Source organism: Primulina tabacum, chromosome 7 (assembly GCF_025594145.1).
Source record: "Primulina tabacum isolate GXHZ01 chromosome 7, ASM2559414v2, whole genome shotgun sequence".
NCBI lineage: Eukaryota > Viridiplantae > Streptophyta > Magnoliopsida > Lamiales > Gesneriaceae > Primulina > Primulina tabacum.
Window position 1 is genome coordinate 12,330,352 of NC_134556.1, and position 16,680 is coordinate 12,347,031.

Consider the following 16,680-nt stretch of genomic DNA (forward strand, 5'->3'; position numbering starts at 1 on the left):
TTTCTTCACATCATTCATATCTACATCTGGACTACACTCTTCAAGCACACGACCATCCCCAGACTCAGAATGTCTATCAAAATTCTGATCAGGCTCATCTGCAGATACCTCTCGAACAAAAGTCTCACAAACAGGGGACCTCTGTCGAGGAACCAAGTACTCAAACTGAGATGAAACCTCTAAAGAGGAAGAAATGGAAGAGATCGAATGGCTACTATGATTCTCAATGCAAAGATCAGGCGCAATAAACGGAGGTCTCAGCTCATTTGCACAAACCTCGAATGAACCAATGTCCTCCCCCTCCACACCACGAGCCCAAGATTGGGCTGACAAACCGGCCAAACCGATAGATAAGACCTCAATAGTGGATGGACCCATCCGATCAGGGTCAACATCAACAACAGGAATCTTCTCTACAAGAGTGTCCATAGGGAGGTCGACACCCACACTTCCCAAGTGAGATCCAATGTCAGGATTACGACCAAAAAATCCACTAGCATCAAAGCGCTAAGCCTCATCCTGCAAGGGTGACAGGACTTCAAAGGCATTTGAGGAAATCACAGGCTGTGAAACAGAAGGACCTGAAGGGGGAAGTCCAGCTGGAGGACCCCGACGCACTGGCCGCCTCCTCCTTCTTCGTCTGGGACCGTCACCAATTTCTTGAAGCTGGGGCTGTGTTCCCGGATGGAATACAGGGGTGGCACCCCTTTGGGGGTTTTGGACTGTAGGAGCATCAGACTGCAGATGAAGAGGATCTTCCTGCTTAGGCCTAGAAGGCCGGGGGTTCTTCCCATTGGAGTAACACATGCTAGTCGCATGTCCCAGCATCTTGCAATTAGTGCAATACGCGGGGATTTTCTCATATATAACATCAATCTCCTGGGTGTGTTCGCCCCAGCCAACCCAAACCTTTTGAATAGGACGCTCCAAAACATTAATCTCCACACAAACTCTGGCAAAAGCTCCTCTAGAAGCATTGGCTGTGTGGTAATCCATTTTCACCGGCTTACCCACAATTTGAGCAAGAGCAAAAAGAATACGCTTATCAAACAAATGCAGGGGTAAATTCGGGAAACGGATCCAGACTGGAGCAATAGGATATTCCTCATGCAACTTAAATTTAGGGGTCCACTTAGAGAATCTGATACCTAGTGACCCCACATACATATTTCCCCGAGTCAAGATGCGCGCATAATCCTCTTCACACGAGAGGGAAATAACAAGAAAACCTCGTGGCAAGAATTTTAAATCAAAAGACCGAACTTAAATGGTTCCATCAAAGAAGATATTATATCATCCGGGAATCAGATACCTGGCGTACCATCCCAAAGAGACGGCATGGGCATCTCGTCCATAGAATTGCGCACCTCTTCAAAGCTTTTCTTCATCGTGCGAGGAGACGGTGGACACAAGGCATCTCGAAAAGACACCGTGGACGGAACAGAAAAACCCGAACCAGATTTGACTGCATAAGGCAAAGTGTTGACTGCCGAGTTGACTCGAGTGACTCAGCCGAGTCAACCCGTGAGTCACCGGCCGAAGCAGAAGCGATCGACGGCGACGACATGGGGAGCTCAGAATCGGTTTTCAATCCAGCAAACTCGGACGGATTAGGGGCCAATTGAGCGAGAGAAGGAGGCGAATCGGTGTGAAAACCCCCAAATTTGGCGTTTCCGATCACCGACGTAATTCCAGCAATTGATTGAGACAAACGATTACCCATGAGCTGGGCATTACACTGCTGAAAGGAATTGAAGTTCAAATAATTAACACCAGAGGAATTTGAAGAAGAGTGCGACGTACCTAGGGTTTTAGAAGGAAAATCGGTAGATCCGAAATTCCCATCGGAGGTGAACGACGTTTGGGACAGGGCCAGTGAAATTGAAGTTGTCTCAGGGAGGGATATTCAAGGTCTTGTCTTCGATGAAATTAACATTGCCGGATATGGCCGGAATCGAAGAAAATGCGGTGGAGATCGGCATGAACAGTATAGGCTCAACTTCATGGCCGGAAATGGTAGAGCAAATGGACTACAAATGACACGATTTTTGGACACCAAGGTCGCCTTCTAGAGGCGAGTCGATTGAATTATGTGTGACGGCAAGAGGACCAGTGGAGACCGTCGGCGAGGTAATGACCGGAAATTGCGGAATTTCAATCGGGGATTTGGACGGGCCAACGGTGTTCGAATGAGGTGATTTTTGGATATGATGGTCGTTGGGGGGCAGCGAGTCCGGTGGGGTGGTGAACCGGCCGGGAACCGGCAGCGGCGGCATGGTGGCGGGGCAACAAGGATGGGGTGATTTTTAGGGGATTTTTAGGGTTTTTGAACTTGAGAGCAATTTCGCAAGTTGGGTCTGGTTTCGTTTTTTTTAGGGTTTAGGGTTTTTTTTTGAAATGAAAATTTTTATCTTTATAAAAAAAAAGAGCAGTAAAAAGAATGCCTAATTGGAGGAGGACTATGCAAGACCTCCACAGAAAAAGCAGAACAAACATAACATCAAAACATAGATAAAGACATACTACAACAGGGCAACACGAAATACACCATAACCAAAAGCCAACAAACCAGAGGGATCCCCGGAATACATCAAGCAAAATAAAACAAAGGATGGGCAAGGAGAACTCTGCAGTGAACGCCCACCACCTAACGCCCAAAAAAAGGCGGAGATAAACACTTCGTCGGAGAAGAAGCCATCACACCGTTCACACCGCCAACACTACCCTAATGGAACTCCAATGAAGGCAATGGTGTAGAAACAAGGGTACGCATAGGCAAAGCAATAGAGACTGGAGGATCACGCACAGGATCCTGAACAGCAGGAGCAAGCTCAACCACGAGAACCGGAATAACCACAGGTGCAGGAACAACTGTAACAGAAGAAGTCACCACATCAACCATACCCGTGGTCTGAGACGATCGAGAAGGTTCCGAAACGACCGGAGACGGACAACCTGCCGCAGCATTCTGCTCCACTGCAAGCTTACTAAGAAGTGACTTAAACTTTTGGCTACGTGGTTTCACAACACCCGAAGACTAACCAGTAAGTGAATCAGTTGGTAAATCCTGCAGTATCTCATAATAATTATTCGTCGAAATAGGCCGAGCCGGATCTTTCTTCACAATAGGTCGGAGCCCGGGACGCTTAGAAACATGCCCTATAAAATCAGTATCACTAGACGGTGGCGGATCAGAAGTAACACCCTGAAACGGCTCACTAGGAGCCTGAATTGGGGAATCCGATAACACACCCTTACCATGCATGCGTGGACCGTGTTGCTTCTGATCAGATGACGGAGATGCATGGTCAGCCTGACGTTGAGACCACCTCGTCCTAAAGGCTTAACATTCCTAGAACAAAAATCAAGCGAGTGGCCCAGCATCTTACATTGAGAGCAGAAATGGGGAACTCTCTCATAAATGACCTCAACAACCTGACAATGATCACCTCACCCTGCCCAAATCTTCTCCTTACGAGGCTGAAGTACATCAATCTCAATACAAACCCTTGCAAAAGAGCCTCTGGAACCATCAGCGGTAATCTCATCAACCTTAACAGGGTTACCTAAAATCTTTGTGATGGAATACAAACTCTTTTTATCATAAAGATGAAGAGGTAAATCAGGGAACCTTACCCAGACCGGGGCAATGGAAGAATCCTCCTCATATTTAAACTTCAGGGTCCATTTAGAAAACCGTATCACCAAAGTCCTAATGGAAATCTCAGGCTTCTCCCAAAACTTCAAATAATCCTCCTCACAAGAAAGAGTAAGAACCATATACCTACGAGGAAGAAATTTAACAGTGTGGGAGCCCAGTAAACCATTGCAAGAAAGAGCAGATAAAATATCCTTATTCGGGGTCAGGCCTCGGTTCCCAGAAACTCTCCCAATCAAAGCAAATTTAAATGGATCAGAGAGCGAAGAGATTACCTGATCAAGGAATAAAATACCGGGAATCCCATCACGATTGGAGCGGGCACCTCATCCATCGAATCAACAACATCAGCAAAACACTGATCCCGAGAAAATGGAGACGAACGACGCAAAATATCCCGAAAGGATACCGTAGGAGAGACAAAACTCGCAGAAACCAACGGAACAACCGGAACAGCTGTACACAAAGAAGTGGTTGTTTAGTCAACACGTAGAGTGGGGACGAGTGACTCGACCGAGTCAAATCGGGAGTCAACAAGGGAACCACACCCCGAGGCCAGCGACTACAAGGAGAGCCCGGAAACAGTTGTAAAACCCACAAACTCGGTGGAAATCTGGCTGAGGAAACCCAAACATGCCAATGAACTCGGTTGGGAAACTTGAAATTGGACGTTTTTGATTGAGCCAATATTTCCTGAAATTGATTGAACCATTGAATTACCCATGCCTTGTGGAGTATATGGCAAATAGGAATTGATAATCGGAGCTCGGACGGAGGAGTAATTTGAAAAGGAGTTCATCGCCCCCTCCCCCCCAAAAAAAACGTAGATCTGAAATTGCCACCAAAGGAGACGTCGGATGGAGGCCGCACCTGAGCGATCTGAATCGTCTCATCCGAACGATTCCAAATCGGGGTCCCGATCGAAGACCCGCCGTGGGGATCGACCGGAATCGGAGAAATAGTGTTTGCCTGTTCCGTGAATAGTACCGCCTGAACTTTGACAGTGAAATCGGCTGGGAAAATCAACTCCGATTTAGATGAAATTTGGACAGTAGACTCGTCTTGACGAGACGATTCCAACGATGTAGCATTTGTAGAAAACGGAGGTGAACTCGTCGGAACAGTTACTGTAGTCGGAATTTTCGGATTTTCGGACATGAAAGACGGGAAAATCACCTATGAATGAGTTGAAATTTAGTATGTTGTTCTCCTAGACGTGGTGATTCAGATTCACCGGCGAACCGGCAAGGAACAGGTGGAGATCGGCCGGCCATACTGAAGGCGATTTTGGGGGCTAAAAATGGGTTTTTTTTGTAAGTATTCACGATAGAGGAAATTTTTTGGTAGCGAATGTTTAGGGTTTCGGGATTCGGGTTTCGGGTTCGTGGATTACCCAAATCAAGCGAATGGCCTTTACCGTCGAACCCCGAACCCGAAAACCTAAACATTCGTCCCCAAAAAATTTCCTCTCTCGTGAATACTGACCAAAAAACCCCATTTTTAGCCCCCAAAATCTCCTTCAGTATGGCCGGCCGATCTCCACCGGTTCCCGGCCGGTTCGCCGATGCATCTAAATCACCACGTCCAGGAGAACAACATACTAAAATTTTAACTCATTCATAGGTGATTTTCCAGTCTTTCATGTCCGAAAATCCAAAAATTCCGGCTACAGTAACTGTTCCGGCGAGTTCACCTCCGTTTTCTACAAATGCTACATCGTTGGAATTGTCTCATCAAGGCAGGTCTACTGTCCAAAATTCATCTATATCGGAGTTGATTTGCCAAGCCGATTGAACGGTCAAAGTTCCGGATGTACTATTCAGGGAACAAGCGAACACTATTTCTCTGATTTCGGTCGATCCCAGGGGCGGGTCTTCGATCGGGACCTCGATCTGGAATCGTTCGGACGAGAGGATTCAGATCGCTCAGGTGCGACCTCCATACGACGTCTCCTCCGGTGGCAATTTCAGATCTATGTTTTTGGGGGGGGCCGATGAACTCTTTTTCAAATTACTACATCGTCTGAGCTCCAATTATCAATTCTTCTTTACCGTATACTCCACAAGGCATGGGTAATTCAATGGTCAATCAATTTCAGGAAATATTGGCTCAATCAAAAACGCCCAATTTCAAGTTTTCCAATCAAGTTCATCAGCAAGCTCGAGTTTCCTCAGCCAGATTTCCACCGAGTTTGTGTGTTTTATAACTGGTTCCGGACTCTCCTTGCCGTTGCTGGCTTCGGAGTGTGGTTCCCTTGTTGACTCCCGATTTGACTTGGTCGAGTCACTCGCCCCTACTCTATGTGTTGACTCAACAGCCACTTCTTTGTGTACAGCCATTTCGGTTGTCCGTTGATTTCTGCGAGTTTTGTCCCTCCTACGGTATCCTTTGGGGATATTTTGCGTCGTTCGTCTCCATTTTCTCAGGATCAGAGTTTTGCTGATGTTGTTGATTCGATGGATGAGGTTCCCGCTCCAATCAATCGTGATGGGATTCCCGGTATTTTATTCCCAGATCAGGTAATCTCTTCGCTCTCTGCTCCTTTTAAATTTGCTTTTATAGGGAGAGTTTCTAGGAACCGGGGCCTGAACCCGAATAAAGATATCTGTTCTTTCTTGCACTGGTTTACTGGGCTTCCACACTGTTAAATTTCTTCCTCGTGGGTATATGGTTCTTACTCTTTCTTGTGAGGAGGATTATTTGAAGTTTTGGGAGAAGCCTGAGTTTTCCATTAGGACTGTGGTGATACGGTTTTCTAAATGGACCCCGAAGTTTAAATATGAGAAGAATTCTTCCATTGCCTCGGTCTGCGTAAGGTTCCCTGATTTCCCTCTTCATCTTTATGATAAAAAGAGTTTGTATCCCATCGCAAAGATTTTAGGTAACCCCGTTAAGGATGATGAGATTACCGCTGATGGTTCCAGAGGCTCTTTTGCTAGTGTCTGTATTGAGATTGATGTACTTCAGCCTCGTCAGGAGAAGATTTGGGTAGGATGGGGTGATCATTGTCAAGTTGTTGAGGACATTTATGAGAGAGTTTCCCATTTCTACTCTCAATGTATGATGCTGGGCCATTCGCTTGATTTTTGTTTTAGGAATGTTAAGCCTTTTAGGACGATGTGGTCTCAACGTCAGGCTGACCATGCACCTCCATCATCTGATCAGCAGTAACAAGGTCCACGTCTACATGGTAAGGGTGTGGTATCTGATTCCCCACTTCAGGCTCCTAGTGAGCCGTTTCAGGGTGTTACTTCTGATCCGCCATCGTCTAGTGATACTGATTTTACAGGGCATGTTTCTAAGCGTCTCCGGCTCCGACCTGTTGTGAGGAAAGATCCGGCTCGGCCTATTTCGACGAATAATTATTATGAGATACTGCAGTATTTACCAACTGATTCCCTTTCTGGTGTGTCTTCGGGTGTTGTGAAACCACGTAGCCAAAATTTTAAGTCACTTCTTAGTAAGCTTGCGGAGGAGCAGAATGCTGCGGCAGGTTGTCCGTCTCCGGTCGTTTCGGATCCCTCTCGATCGTCTCAGGCCACGGGTATGGTTGATGTGGTGACTTCTTCTGTTACAGCTGTTCCTGCACTTGTGGTTGTTCCGGTTTTCGTGGTTAAACTTGCTCCTGCTGTTCAAGATCCTGTGCGTGATCCTCCAGTCTCTATTGCTTTGCCTGTGGGTACCCTTGTTTCTACATCATTGCCTTCATTGGAGTTCGATTAGGGTTGTGTTGGCAATGTGACCGGTGTGGTGGCTTCTTCTCCGACGGAGTGTTTATCTTTACCTCTCCCTGGTCGTACGCGCTCTCAGCAGAGAAGATATTATCGTAATAAGGCGCTTCAGTCGAGTTTGCCCTACGGGCGTTCTCTTGACTTAGGTTGATCTTCCTTTTCCTCCTTTTTTTGGGCGTTAGGTGGTGGGTGTTCACTACAGAGTTTTCCTTTCCCATCATTTGTTTTATTTTGCTTGATGTATTCCGGGGATCCCTCTGGTTTGTTGGCTTTTTGTTATGTTGTATTTCGGGTTGCCCTGTTGTAGTATGTCTTTATCTATGTTTTGATGTTATGTTTGTTCCGCCTTTTCTGTGGAGGTCTTGGCCCAGTCCCCCTCCCATTAAGCTTTCTTTGTACTGCTCTTTTGTTGTATAAAAATAAAATTTTTATTTCAAAAAAAAATCTTAATCCCTAAACCCTTATCCAAAAAAACCAGACCCAACTTGCGAAAATGCTCCCACGTTCAAAAAACTCAAAAATCCCCTAAAAATCACCCCATCCTTAATGCCCCGCCACCATGCCGCCGCCGCCGGTTCCCGGCCGGTTCACCACCCCACTGGACTCGCCGCCCCCCAACGACCATCATATCCAAAAATCACCTCATTCGAACACCATTGGCCCGTCCAATTCCCCGATTGAAATTCCGGAATTTCCGGTCATTACCTCGCCGATGATCTCCACTGGTCCTCTTGCCGTCGCACATAATTCAATCGACTCGCCTCTAGAAGGCGACCTTGGTGTCAAAAAATTGTGTCATTTGTAGTCCATTTGCTCCCCCATTTTCGGCCATGAAGTTGCACCTCTACTGTTCACGCCGACCTCCACCGCATTTTCTTCGATTCCGGCCACATCCAGCCATGTTAATTTCATCGAAGAACCAATCTTAAATCCACTCCCAGAGACGACTTTAATTTCACTTGCCTCGTCCCAAACGTCGTTCACTTCCGATGGAAATTTCGGATCTACCGATTTTCCTTCTAAAACCCTAGGTGTGTCGCACTCTTCTTCAAATTCCTCCGGTGTTGATGCTTTAAACTTCAATTCATTTCAGCAGTGTAATTCCCAGCTCATGGGTAATCGTTTGCCTCAATCAATTGCCGGAATTAAGTCGGTGATCGGAAACGCCCAATTTGGGGGTTTTCACACCGATTCGCCTCCTTCTCTCGTTCAATTGGGCCCTAATCCATCCGAGTTTGCTGGATTGAAGACCGGTTCTGAGCTCCCCATGTCGTCGTCGTCGATCTTTGCTGCTCCGACCGGTGACTCGCGGGTTTACTCGGCTGAGTCACTCGGCCGAGTCACTCGAGTCAACTCGACACTCAACACTTTGCCTTATGCAGTCAAATCTGGTTCGGGTTTTTCTGTCCCGCCAACGGTGTCTTTTCGAGATGCCTTGTGTCCACCATCTCCTCGCACGATGAAGAAAAGCTTTGAAGACGTGCGCAATTATATGGACGAGATGCCCACGCCGTCTCTTTGGGATGGTATGCCGGGTATCCGATTCCCGGATGAGGTAATCTCTTCTTTGATTGAACCATTTAAGTTCTCTTTGGTTGGTAAAATCTCAGGCAATAGATCACTAGTTCCCAATTCTCAGATTTCTGTGGCTTTTGCCAAAATGGGACTAGTGCGGTCTTTTGACTTAAATTTCTTGCCACGAGGTTTTTTTTTTATTTCCCTCTCATGTGAACAGGATTATGCGCGCATCTGGACGCGAGGAAATATGTATGTGGGGACACCTGATCTTCTCTAAGTGGACCCCTGAATTTAAGTTGCATGAGGAATCTCCTATTGCTCCAGTCTGGATCCGTTTCCCGGATTTACCCCTGCATTTGTTTGATAAGCGTATTCTTTTTGCTCTTGCTCAAATTGTGGGAAAGCCGGTGAAAATGGATGACCACACAGCCAATGCTCCTAGAGGTGCTTTTGCCAGAGTTTGTGTGGCGATTAATGTTTTGGAGCCTCCTATTCAAAAGGTTTGGGTTGGTTGGGGCGAACACACACAAGAGATTGATGTTATATATGAGAAAATCCCCGCGTATTGCACTGATTGCAAAATGCTGGGACATGCGACTAGCGTGTGTTACTCCCATGGGAAGAACCCCAGGCCTTCTAGGCCTAAGCAGGTTGATCCTCTTCATCTGCAGTCTGATGCTCCTACAGTCCAAAACTCCCAAAGGGGTGCCACCCCTGTATTCCATCCGGGAACACAGCCCCAGCTTCAAGAAATTGGTGACGGTCCCAGACAAAGAAGGAGGAGGCGGCCAGTGCGTCGGAGTCCTCCAGCTGGAGTTCCCCCTTCAGGTCCTTCGTTTTCACACCCTATGATTTCCTCAAATGCCTTTGAAGTCCTGTCACCCTGGCAGGATGAGGATCAGCGCTTTGATGCTAGTGGATTGGTTGGTCACAATCCTGACATTGGATCTCACTTGGGGAGTGTGGGTGTCGACCTCCCTATGGACACCCTTGTAGAGAAGATTCATGAGACCTCCGGTTATTGCGTCTGATCTTTGCATTGAGATCATAGTAGCCATTCGATCCCCTCCATTTCTTCCTCTTTAGAGGTTTCATCTCAGTTTGAGTACTTGTTTCCTCGACAGGGGTCCCATGTTTGTGAGACTTTTGTTCGAGAGGTATCTGCAGATGAGCCTGATCAGGATTTTGATAGACATTCTGAGTCTGGGGATGGTCGTGTGCTTGAAGAGTGTAGTCCAGATGTAGATACGAATGATGTGAAGAAAATAAAAAAGATAATCCTCGCAGGTTGTCCAAGAAGAATTTGAGCGGTTCTGCATCTCACTCCCCATGAATTACCTAATCTGGAATATCCGCGGACTTCAGAACTCCGAGTCCCAACAGAGGCTTCTTGCCTTGGTTAAGGAGAAACAGAATAAGGTTTTGGCTATTTTGGAGCCGATGATTTCTTTGGATCAGAGATTCATGACTCGTCATTTGGGCTTTTCTAGAGTCATTTCGAATCTCTCCGGTCATATTTGGGCCTTTTTTGCTGCTGATATTCAGGCTGAGTGCGTCTTTGACCATGCTCAGTTCCTTCACCTTAAGGTCTCTGCTTTTTTTTTGCCGACTTCAGTTTTTTGCTCTTTTGTTTACGCTCGATGTGACTACATGGAGCGTCAGGATCTTTGGGCCTCCCTGCTTCAGGTGAAGCCTGCTCTGGGTCCTTGGATTGTCGGTGGAAATGTTAATGTTGTTAGAGATGCTTCTGAGTGTCTGGACTACCGTGGTGGTAGATTGCTACCCATGGAGGAGTTCAAAACTTTCATTTTGGATTCTGGTTTGGTTGATGCTGGTTTTGAGGGGTCTTCGTTCACCTGATCGAACAAGACCATTTGGAAGCGGTTGGATAGGGTGTTGGTTTCGGTTGACTAGGGTGATCATTTTAGCTCTATTCGTGTGGAGCATCTAAGTCGTTCGGTCTCCGACCATTGTCCACTTTTGGTTACCGCTCCTGTTTTTGGCCGTGGGCCGAGCTCTTTTCGCTTCCAGTGTATGTGGCTTAGGCATCATGGTTTTTTGCAGACTGTTCGGCTCAATTGGCATTTACCGTGCAGTCTGGTTGGTATGCCTCGCCTTGTTGCCAAGTTGAAGCGCCTCAAGCGTCACCTCTCGTGGTGGAATCGGGATGTTTTTGGTAATATCTTCGATAAAATCACTGCGGCTGAGAGGGCTGTTCGGACTGCTGAGGTTGCCTGTGAGTCAGATCCTTCTGAGTTAAATTGGACTGCATTGTCCGATCGCAATGCAGATCTGGCTCGTGTCATTGCCATGGAGGTGAATTTTTGGAAACAAAAAGCTGCATGCAACTGGCTTGAGGATGGTGAGCGGAACACCAAACTCTTTCATAACATGCTTAAAAAGAAGCGTGTGGCGAATAAGATATTCCGCATCAAGGATAATGGGGTTTTCCTGACGTCTCCTGAGCTGGTACAACAGTCGGGCGCCTCGTTTTTTCAGGACTTTCTTACCGGGGATCCCTTTGTTCTTGATCGTCTTGATTTTTCGGGCTTCCCTTCGATGATTTCTGAGATGAAGAATAATGGTATTGCTGCAACCCTTTCTTTAGAGGAGGTTCGCGCGACTGTTTTCTCCATTCATCCTGATAGTGTGGCTGGGCCTAATGGCTTTTCCTCAGCATTTTTCCAGCATTTCTGGGAGATCGTTCATCAGGATGTGTTGGATGCAGTTTTGTATTTCTTTCGAAGTTCTCCCTTGCCTCAGAGTTTTACTGCCACCACGATTTCTTTGATTTCGAAAATCGAGGGTGCACAAGCTTGGTCAGACTTTCGTCCAATCAGCCTGTGTAATGTTACGAATAAGATCATTTCTTATTCAGAGTGGCTTTGTTCCGGGGCGGCTGATTTCTGATAATATCCTCCTGGCACTGGAGCTCACTCACAGTCTCACTCTCCCCACTCGTGGTGGCAATGTTATTTTTAAATTAGATATGGCTAAGGCCTATGACCTGGTTCAATGGTCTTTCCTCCTGGATGTGTTGCGTCACTTTTGTTTCTCGGAGCGGGTTGTGGCGATGGTCTCGGCCTGTATCTCTCATTGTCATTTCTCCGCTAATATCAATGGGTCTCTATCGGGGTTCTTTGGTTCTACTAGGGGCCTTAGACAGGGAGATCCATTGTCTCCTCTTCTTTTCATTTTGGGGGAGGAGTATCTCTCGCGTGGCCTTGACCGCCTTTACCTGCAGCATCCTGCTTTCAGGTACCGTTCTGGCTGTGATTTTTTTATTTCCCACCTGGCTTATGCTGATGATATCATTATTTTTGTCAATGGTGGGTCTCATGGGATGCAGGATCTCATAGATTTTCTACATCACTAAGAGAATTGCTCGGGGCAGCTGGTTAACGCTGCTAAGAGTTATTTGATTTTCCCCCGAGGTGCCCCGCGCGTTTCCGCTCTCGGATTTTGCGTATTACGGGGTTTTCGTAGGGTCATTTACCGCTCAAGTACCTTGGAGTTCCCTTGTTTCGCGGTAATAGGGTGTGTTCTCTTTATGATCCCCTCTAACAGTCGATTGGGAGGCGGCTTGAGGGTTGGGGGGTCAGGACACTTTCTCCGGGGAGTCGCATGACCCTCATATGTAGTGTGCTCCTCTCGATGTCGATATATTTGTTTCAGGTGGTCCAGCCACCGTTAGCATTCTGGAGAAGCTTGAGCGTAGTTTTAATGCCTTTCTGTGGGGATCTAGACCCTTGGAAAAGAAATGGCATTGGGCCCGATGGTCTCGGGCTTGCCTCCCTGTTCTTGAGGGGGGTCTTGGTTTCCGTCGACTGAAAGATCTTGTGGAAAGCTTATCCATCAAACTGTGGTTTCGGTTTAGGCAGGGATCTTCCCTCTGGGCCAAATTTATGATGCATAAATAATGTCGCGTGGTGCCCCCTGTCTGTGCCCCCTCTAGTGGTTCCATATCCCCTGTTTGGCGTCGCCTCCTTCATATTAGGCCTCGGGCGGAGCCTGGTATCCACTGGCGGGTAGGCCTGGGCAATGTTTCATTTTGGGATAATATTTGGTTCAGGGATACCCCTTTGTCGAGCCAGAGTGAGGTTAGAGTGGGCCGCGATGCCCGTATATCAAATTTTATTTCTGAGGGGGCTTGGGATTTTGATCTTCTTTGCTCGGTTGTTGCCCCTCGATGGCTGAGGCGATTTCTCTGGTTCCCATCGCCTCTGGTGAGCATGATGTGGCTCGTTGGATTTACAGTCCTGACGGTGCTTTTTCGTTGAAATCTATGTGGGAGCTTGTCCGTTTGAGAGCCCAGTCTTCTGATTTTTTGACTCCTTGCTGGGGTAGCTGGTTGAGGCCTACCATGTCATTCTTCCTTTGGAGGTTTTGACATCAATGGCTCCCGGCTGATGATGTAGTCCAGCGTCGTGGCTTTAAGTTAGCGTCTAGATGCCAGTTTTGTGATATGTCGGAGACATTCACTCATATTTTCCTCGACAGCCCCATTGCCCGATCAGTCTGGCAATTCTTTGGGGCTATCTTTCGTGTCTGGATTCCCCACACTAGGGATTTCTCTTTGTTCCTCAGTGCTTGGAAGAGGAATCTTCGGTGGACACCAGGTGGCCAAGTGAAGAAGTTTCTGCCGTTTATTGTGCTATGGTTTCTATGGACAGCTCGTAATGATTCAAAGCACCGTCAGTTGCTCATTTCTGCTGAGACTGTGAAGTCTCAGATTTTGTCTTACTTGCGTCTCGCCCATGCTGCGCATATTGTCAAGGCCCACCACTGGGTGGGTGTTTCTCATGCGGCGAGATTGCTTGGCATATCGGTTGTTTTTCATATAGTTCATAGGACGGTGATTGTTCGTTGGCTTCGTCCGCCTTCGGGGTGTTTTAAGTTGAATGTTGATGGATGTTCGAGAGGCAACCCTGGAGATTCTACTGTTGGTGGTGTGGTTCGTGATGACTCCGGGTGGGTTATTCTTTCGTTGAGTGAGTTCATTGGAGCTGGGTCTACTCTCCGGGCAGAACTTTGGGCGGTTTGGAGGGGTCTTCTCCTTTGTTCTGATCTTTCCTTTTTTCTTCTTTGGGTCGATCTTGATTCTCAGACTTCCATTCAGATACTTCGTTTCTGTCGGTGCTGTTGCGGTATGGATCATATTGTTTCTCGGATTTTGACTCTCTTAAGGGGGCGTTCGTTCCATATATCTCATATTTTTCGGGAGGGTAATTCGGTGGCGGATGCTTTGACGGCAAGGGCTCATACCCTTAGGCAGTATTCCTTAGAGTTAGGTCCTTCCCTTCCTAGCCACATCTCCACCCTTGCCCGCTCTGATCTTTCAGGGCTCCCCTACCTGAGGATGCTTTGGCGGCAAGGGCTCATACCCTTAGGCAGTATTCCTTAGAGTTAGGTCCTTCCCTTCCTAGCCACATCTCCACCCTTGCCCGCTCTGATCTTTCAGGGCTCCCCTACCTGAGATACAGATGTTCTTAGCCATTTGCAGCCCTTCTCTATTTTTGGATCTCTTTCTTTATTCACTTTTCTCTATATATGTATATTTCTTTGCTGGTTCGCTGCGACTGGGAGGTTTTCTTTTCTCCTCCTTGCCAGTTTTGTGCAAGTAGGTTCAGACACTTGTACTCTTCAGGACTCTTATACTTTGTGGTTTCAGGCACATTCTATGGTGGTGTCTCCTCTATCTGTCTCTCCAGTATCTGGTGGGCGTTTTCTGCAGGCTTTTCTTTGCTCGTTATTTCCTCTCTTTCATATATTTTGCTGAGTATTTTTGTAGAAGGATCAGGGACAGGTGATATTGGCGGGCGCTCACTGCAGACTTCTCCTTGCCCACCAGTGGGGTTTGCTGTTCCTGGGAGGTTGTCTTCTCACTTCCTTGACGGTTTTGTGCAAGTGGGTCCAGACACTTGTAATACTCGGGATTCTTATTCATGGTGGTTCCAGGCACCTTCTACGGTGATGTCTCCTTGATCTGTTTCACCAGTTTCTGACGGACATTTTCTGCTTCTCCTTGCAGGCCAGTGGGATATACAGTTATTTTGGTGGCTACAGTTTTTTATGCTTTTAACATGAACTGGACATCGGTCTTTGTTTTGTCTTCCGATCGCCATTGCATAGTTCTTATCTGGCCGGATTTACTTTTGCTTACGGAGAGTTGGTCAGATGACAGATTCTCGATGACAGACATTAGTTTATGATTTTTGACTTACTGGGTTACTTAGGATGGTGGCTCCGAGACGAGTGCTCCTCTTTGGCTTCAGTGTTTTTCTCCTAGTTTCGCCATTTGATTGCTCAATATGATTTTTTAGATGTTTTCCTACGGTTTAGCTTTTGCTGATGTATTTTCTACCTTAGGATTTTCTTGCTTTTATTTGTTTCGTCGCCTTTTTGGAGATGATTTTGGTCTAGTCCACCTCTCCTTAGGTTTTATTGTTGTACTGTTTTCTTTTGTTGATATATACAGGTAGGGGTCTCCTTAACCCCCCGCATTCGGTGGTGTTCTACGGGAAAAAAAAAACCCTAAACCCTAAACCTCTGAGCTCCACTCCTTTTTTCGATCTGTTTATTTATTTTTCTTAAGAAATATGCAATTGTGAGGTGTATTACTGTGTTCCTGATGATGTTTCGACTACTTTCAACCATGCTAATTCTGATTTTTCAAAAAAAAAACACTAAACCTAACATTCGCCCCCAAAAAAATTTCTCTCAGGTGAATAGTGACTAAAATTTGCCCAAAAATCGCCCAAAAACCGCCCCCATGTCGGCGCCGGTTTCCGGCCAGCCAACGTACGATCAAGTGCGCCTCACCGAGACGAGGCTACTGTAAAATTATCAGGTCCATCAAGGTACGTTTGCTCGGCCAAAATCGACGTCGAAATTCCCAGAAATTGCGCAGATTTCGGCGAACGGAATCGCACCGGCCTCCGGTCATGTCTACCTTCGATTCATACACCGTTAAAAAATTCTCTTCAAGGCTCAATCGGAGTTCATTTGCCCACCCAAATCGGCCGGAGAAGTATCGCCGGCACTGTTCACGCAGATTCCGTCGACTATTTCTTCGATTCCGGCCAGCTCCAACGTCATTTGTGGAATCCAAGACCAGATCCGGGATCCTTGTGAAAAATTGAGTCTAATGGTTCAGGTCCCGTCCCGTGAAGATTCCGATCCCGGCGGGAATTTCAGGTCTCTGAATTTGTCTCCCCAAGTCATGGGCGCTTCGTTTTTCAATTCTTCTTCACAGGACACTAATCAAGTCATGGGTAACATTTCTACACCATCAATTGCAGCAAAATCGTTGCCAATCCTAAACGCCCAATTTGGATTATTTAACTCGAGTTCTTCGGTTTTTCTTGCAAAATTGGGCCATCTTCCGGCCGATTCTACTGGAATTGACACCGGTTTTGTGTTCTCCTCACCTTCGCCGACCCTCGGTCAGTCTCCGGCCGGTAACTCGAAAGTTGACTTGGTCGGTGACTCGCGAGTTGACTCGGCCGGTGACTCGCGAGTGAACTCGACAGCTCTTCATGTGCGCTCATCCATTTCGGCTGTTTCGATGGTTTCCGGACGTTCTATTCCTCATACAATATCCTTTCGGGATATTTTGCGTCGTTCGTCGCCATCTTCTCAGGCTCAGAGTTTTGCTGATGTGGTTGATCTGATGGATGAGGTTCCGGTTCCGACCGTTGGTGATGGGATTCCCGGTGTATTATTCTCGGACCAGGTTATTTCTTCCCTCTCAGTTCCTTTTCGATTTTCTTT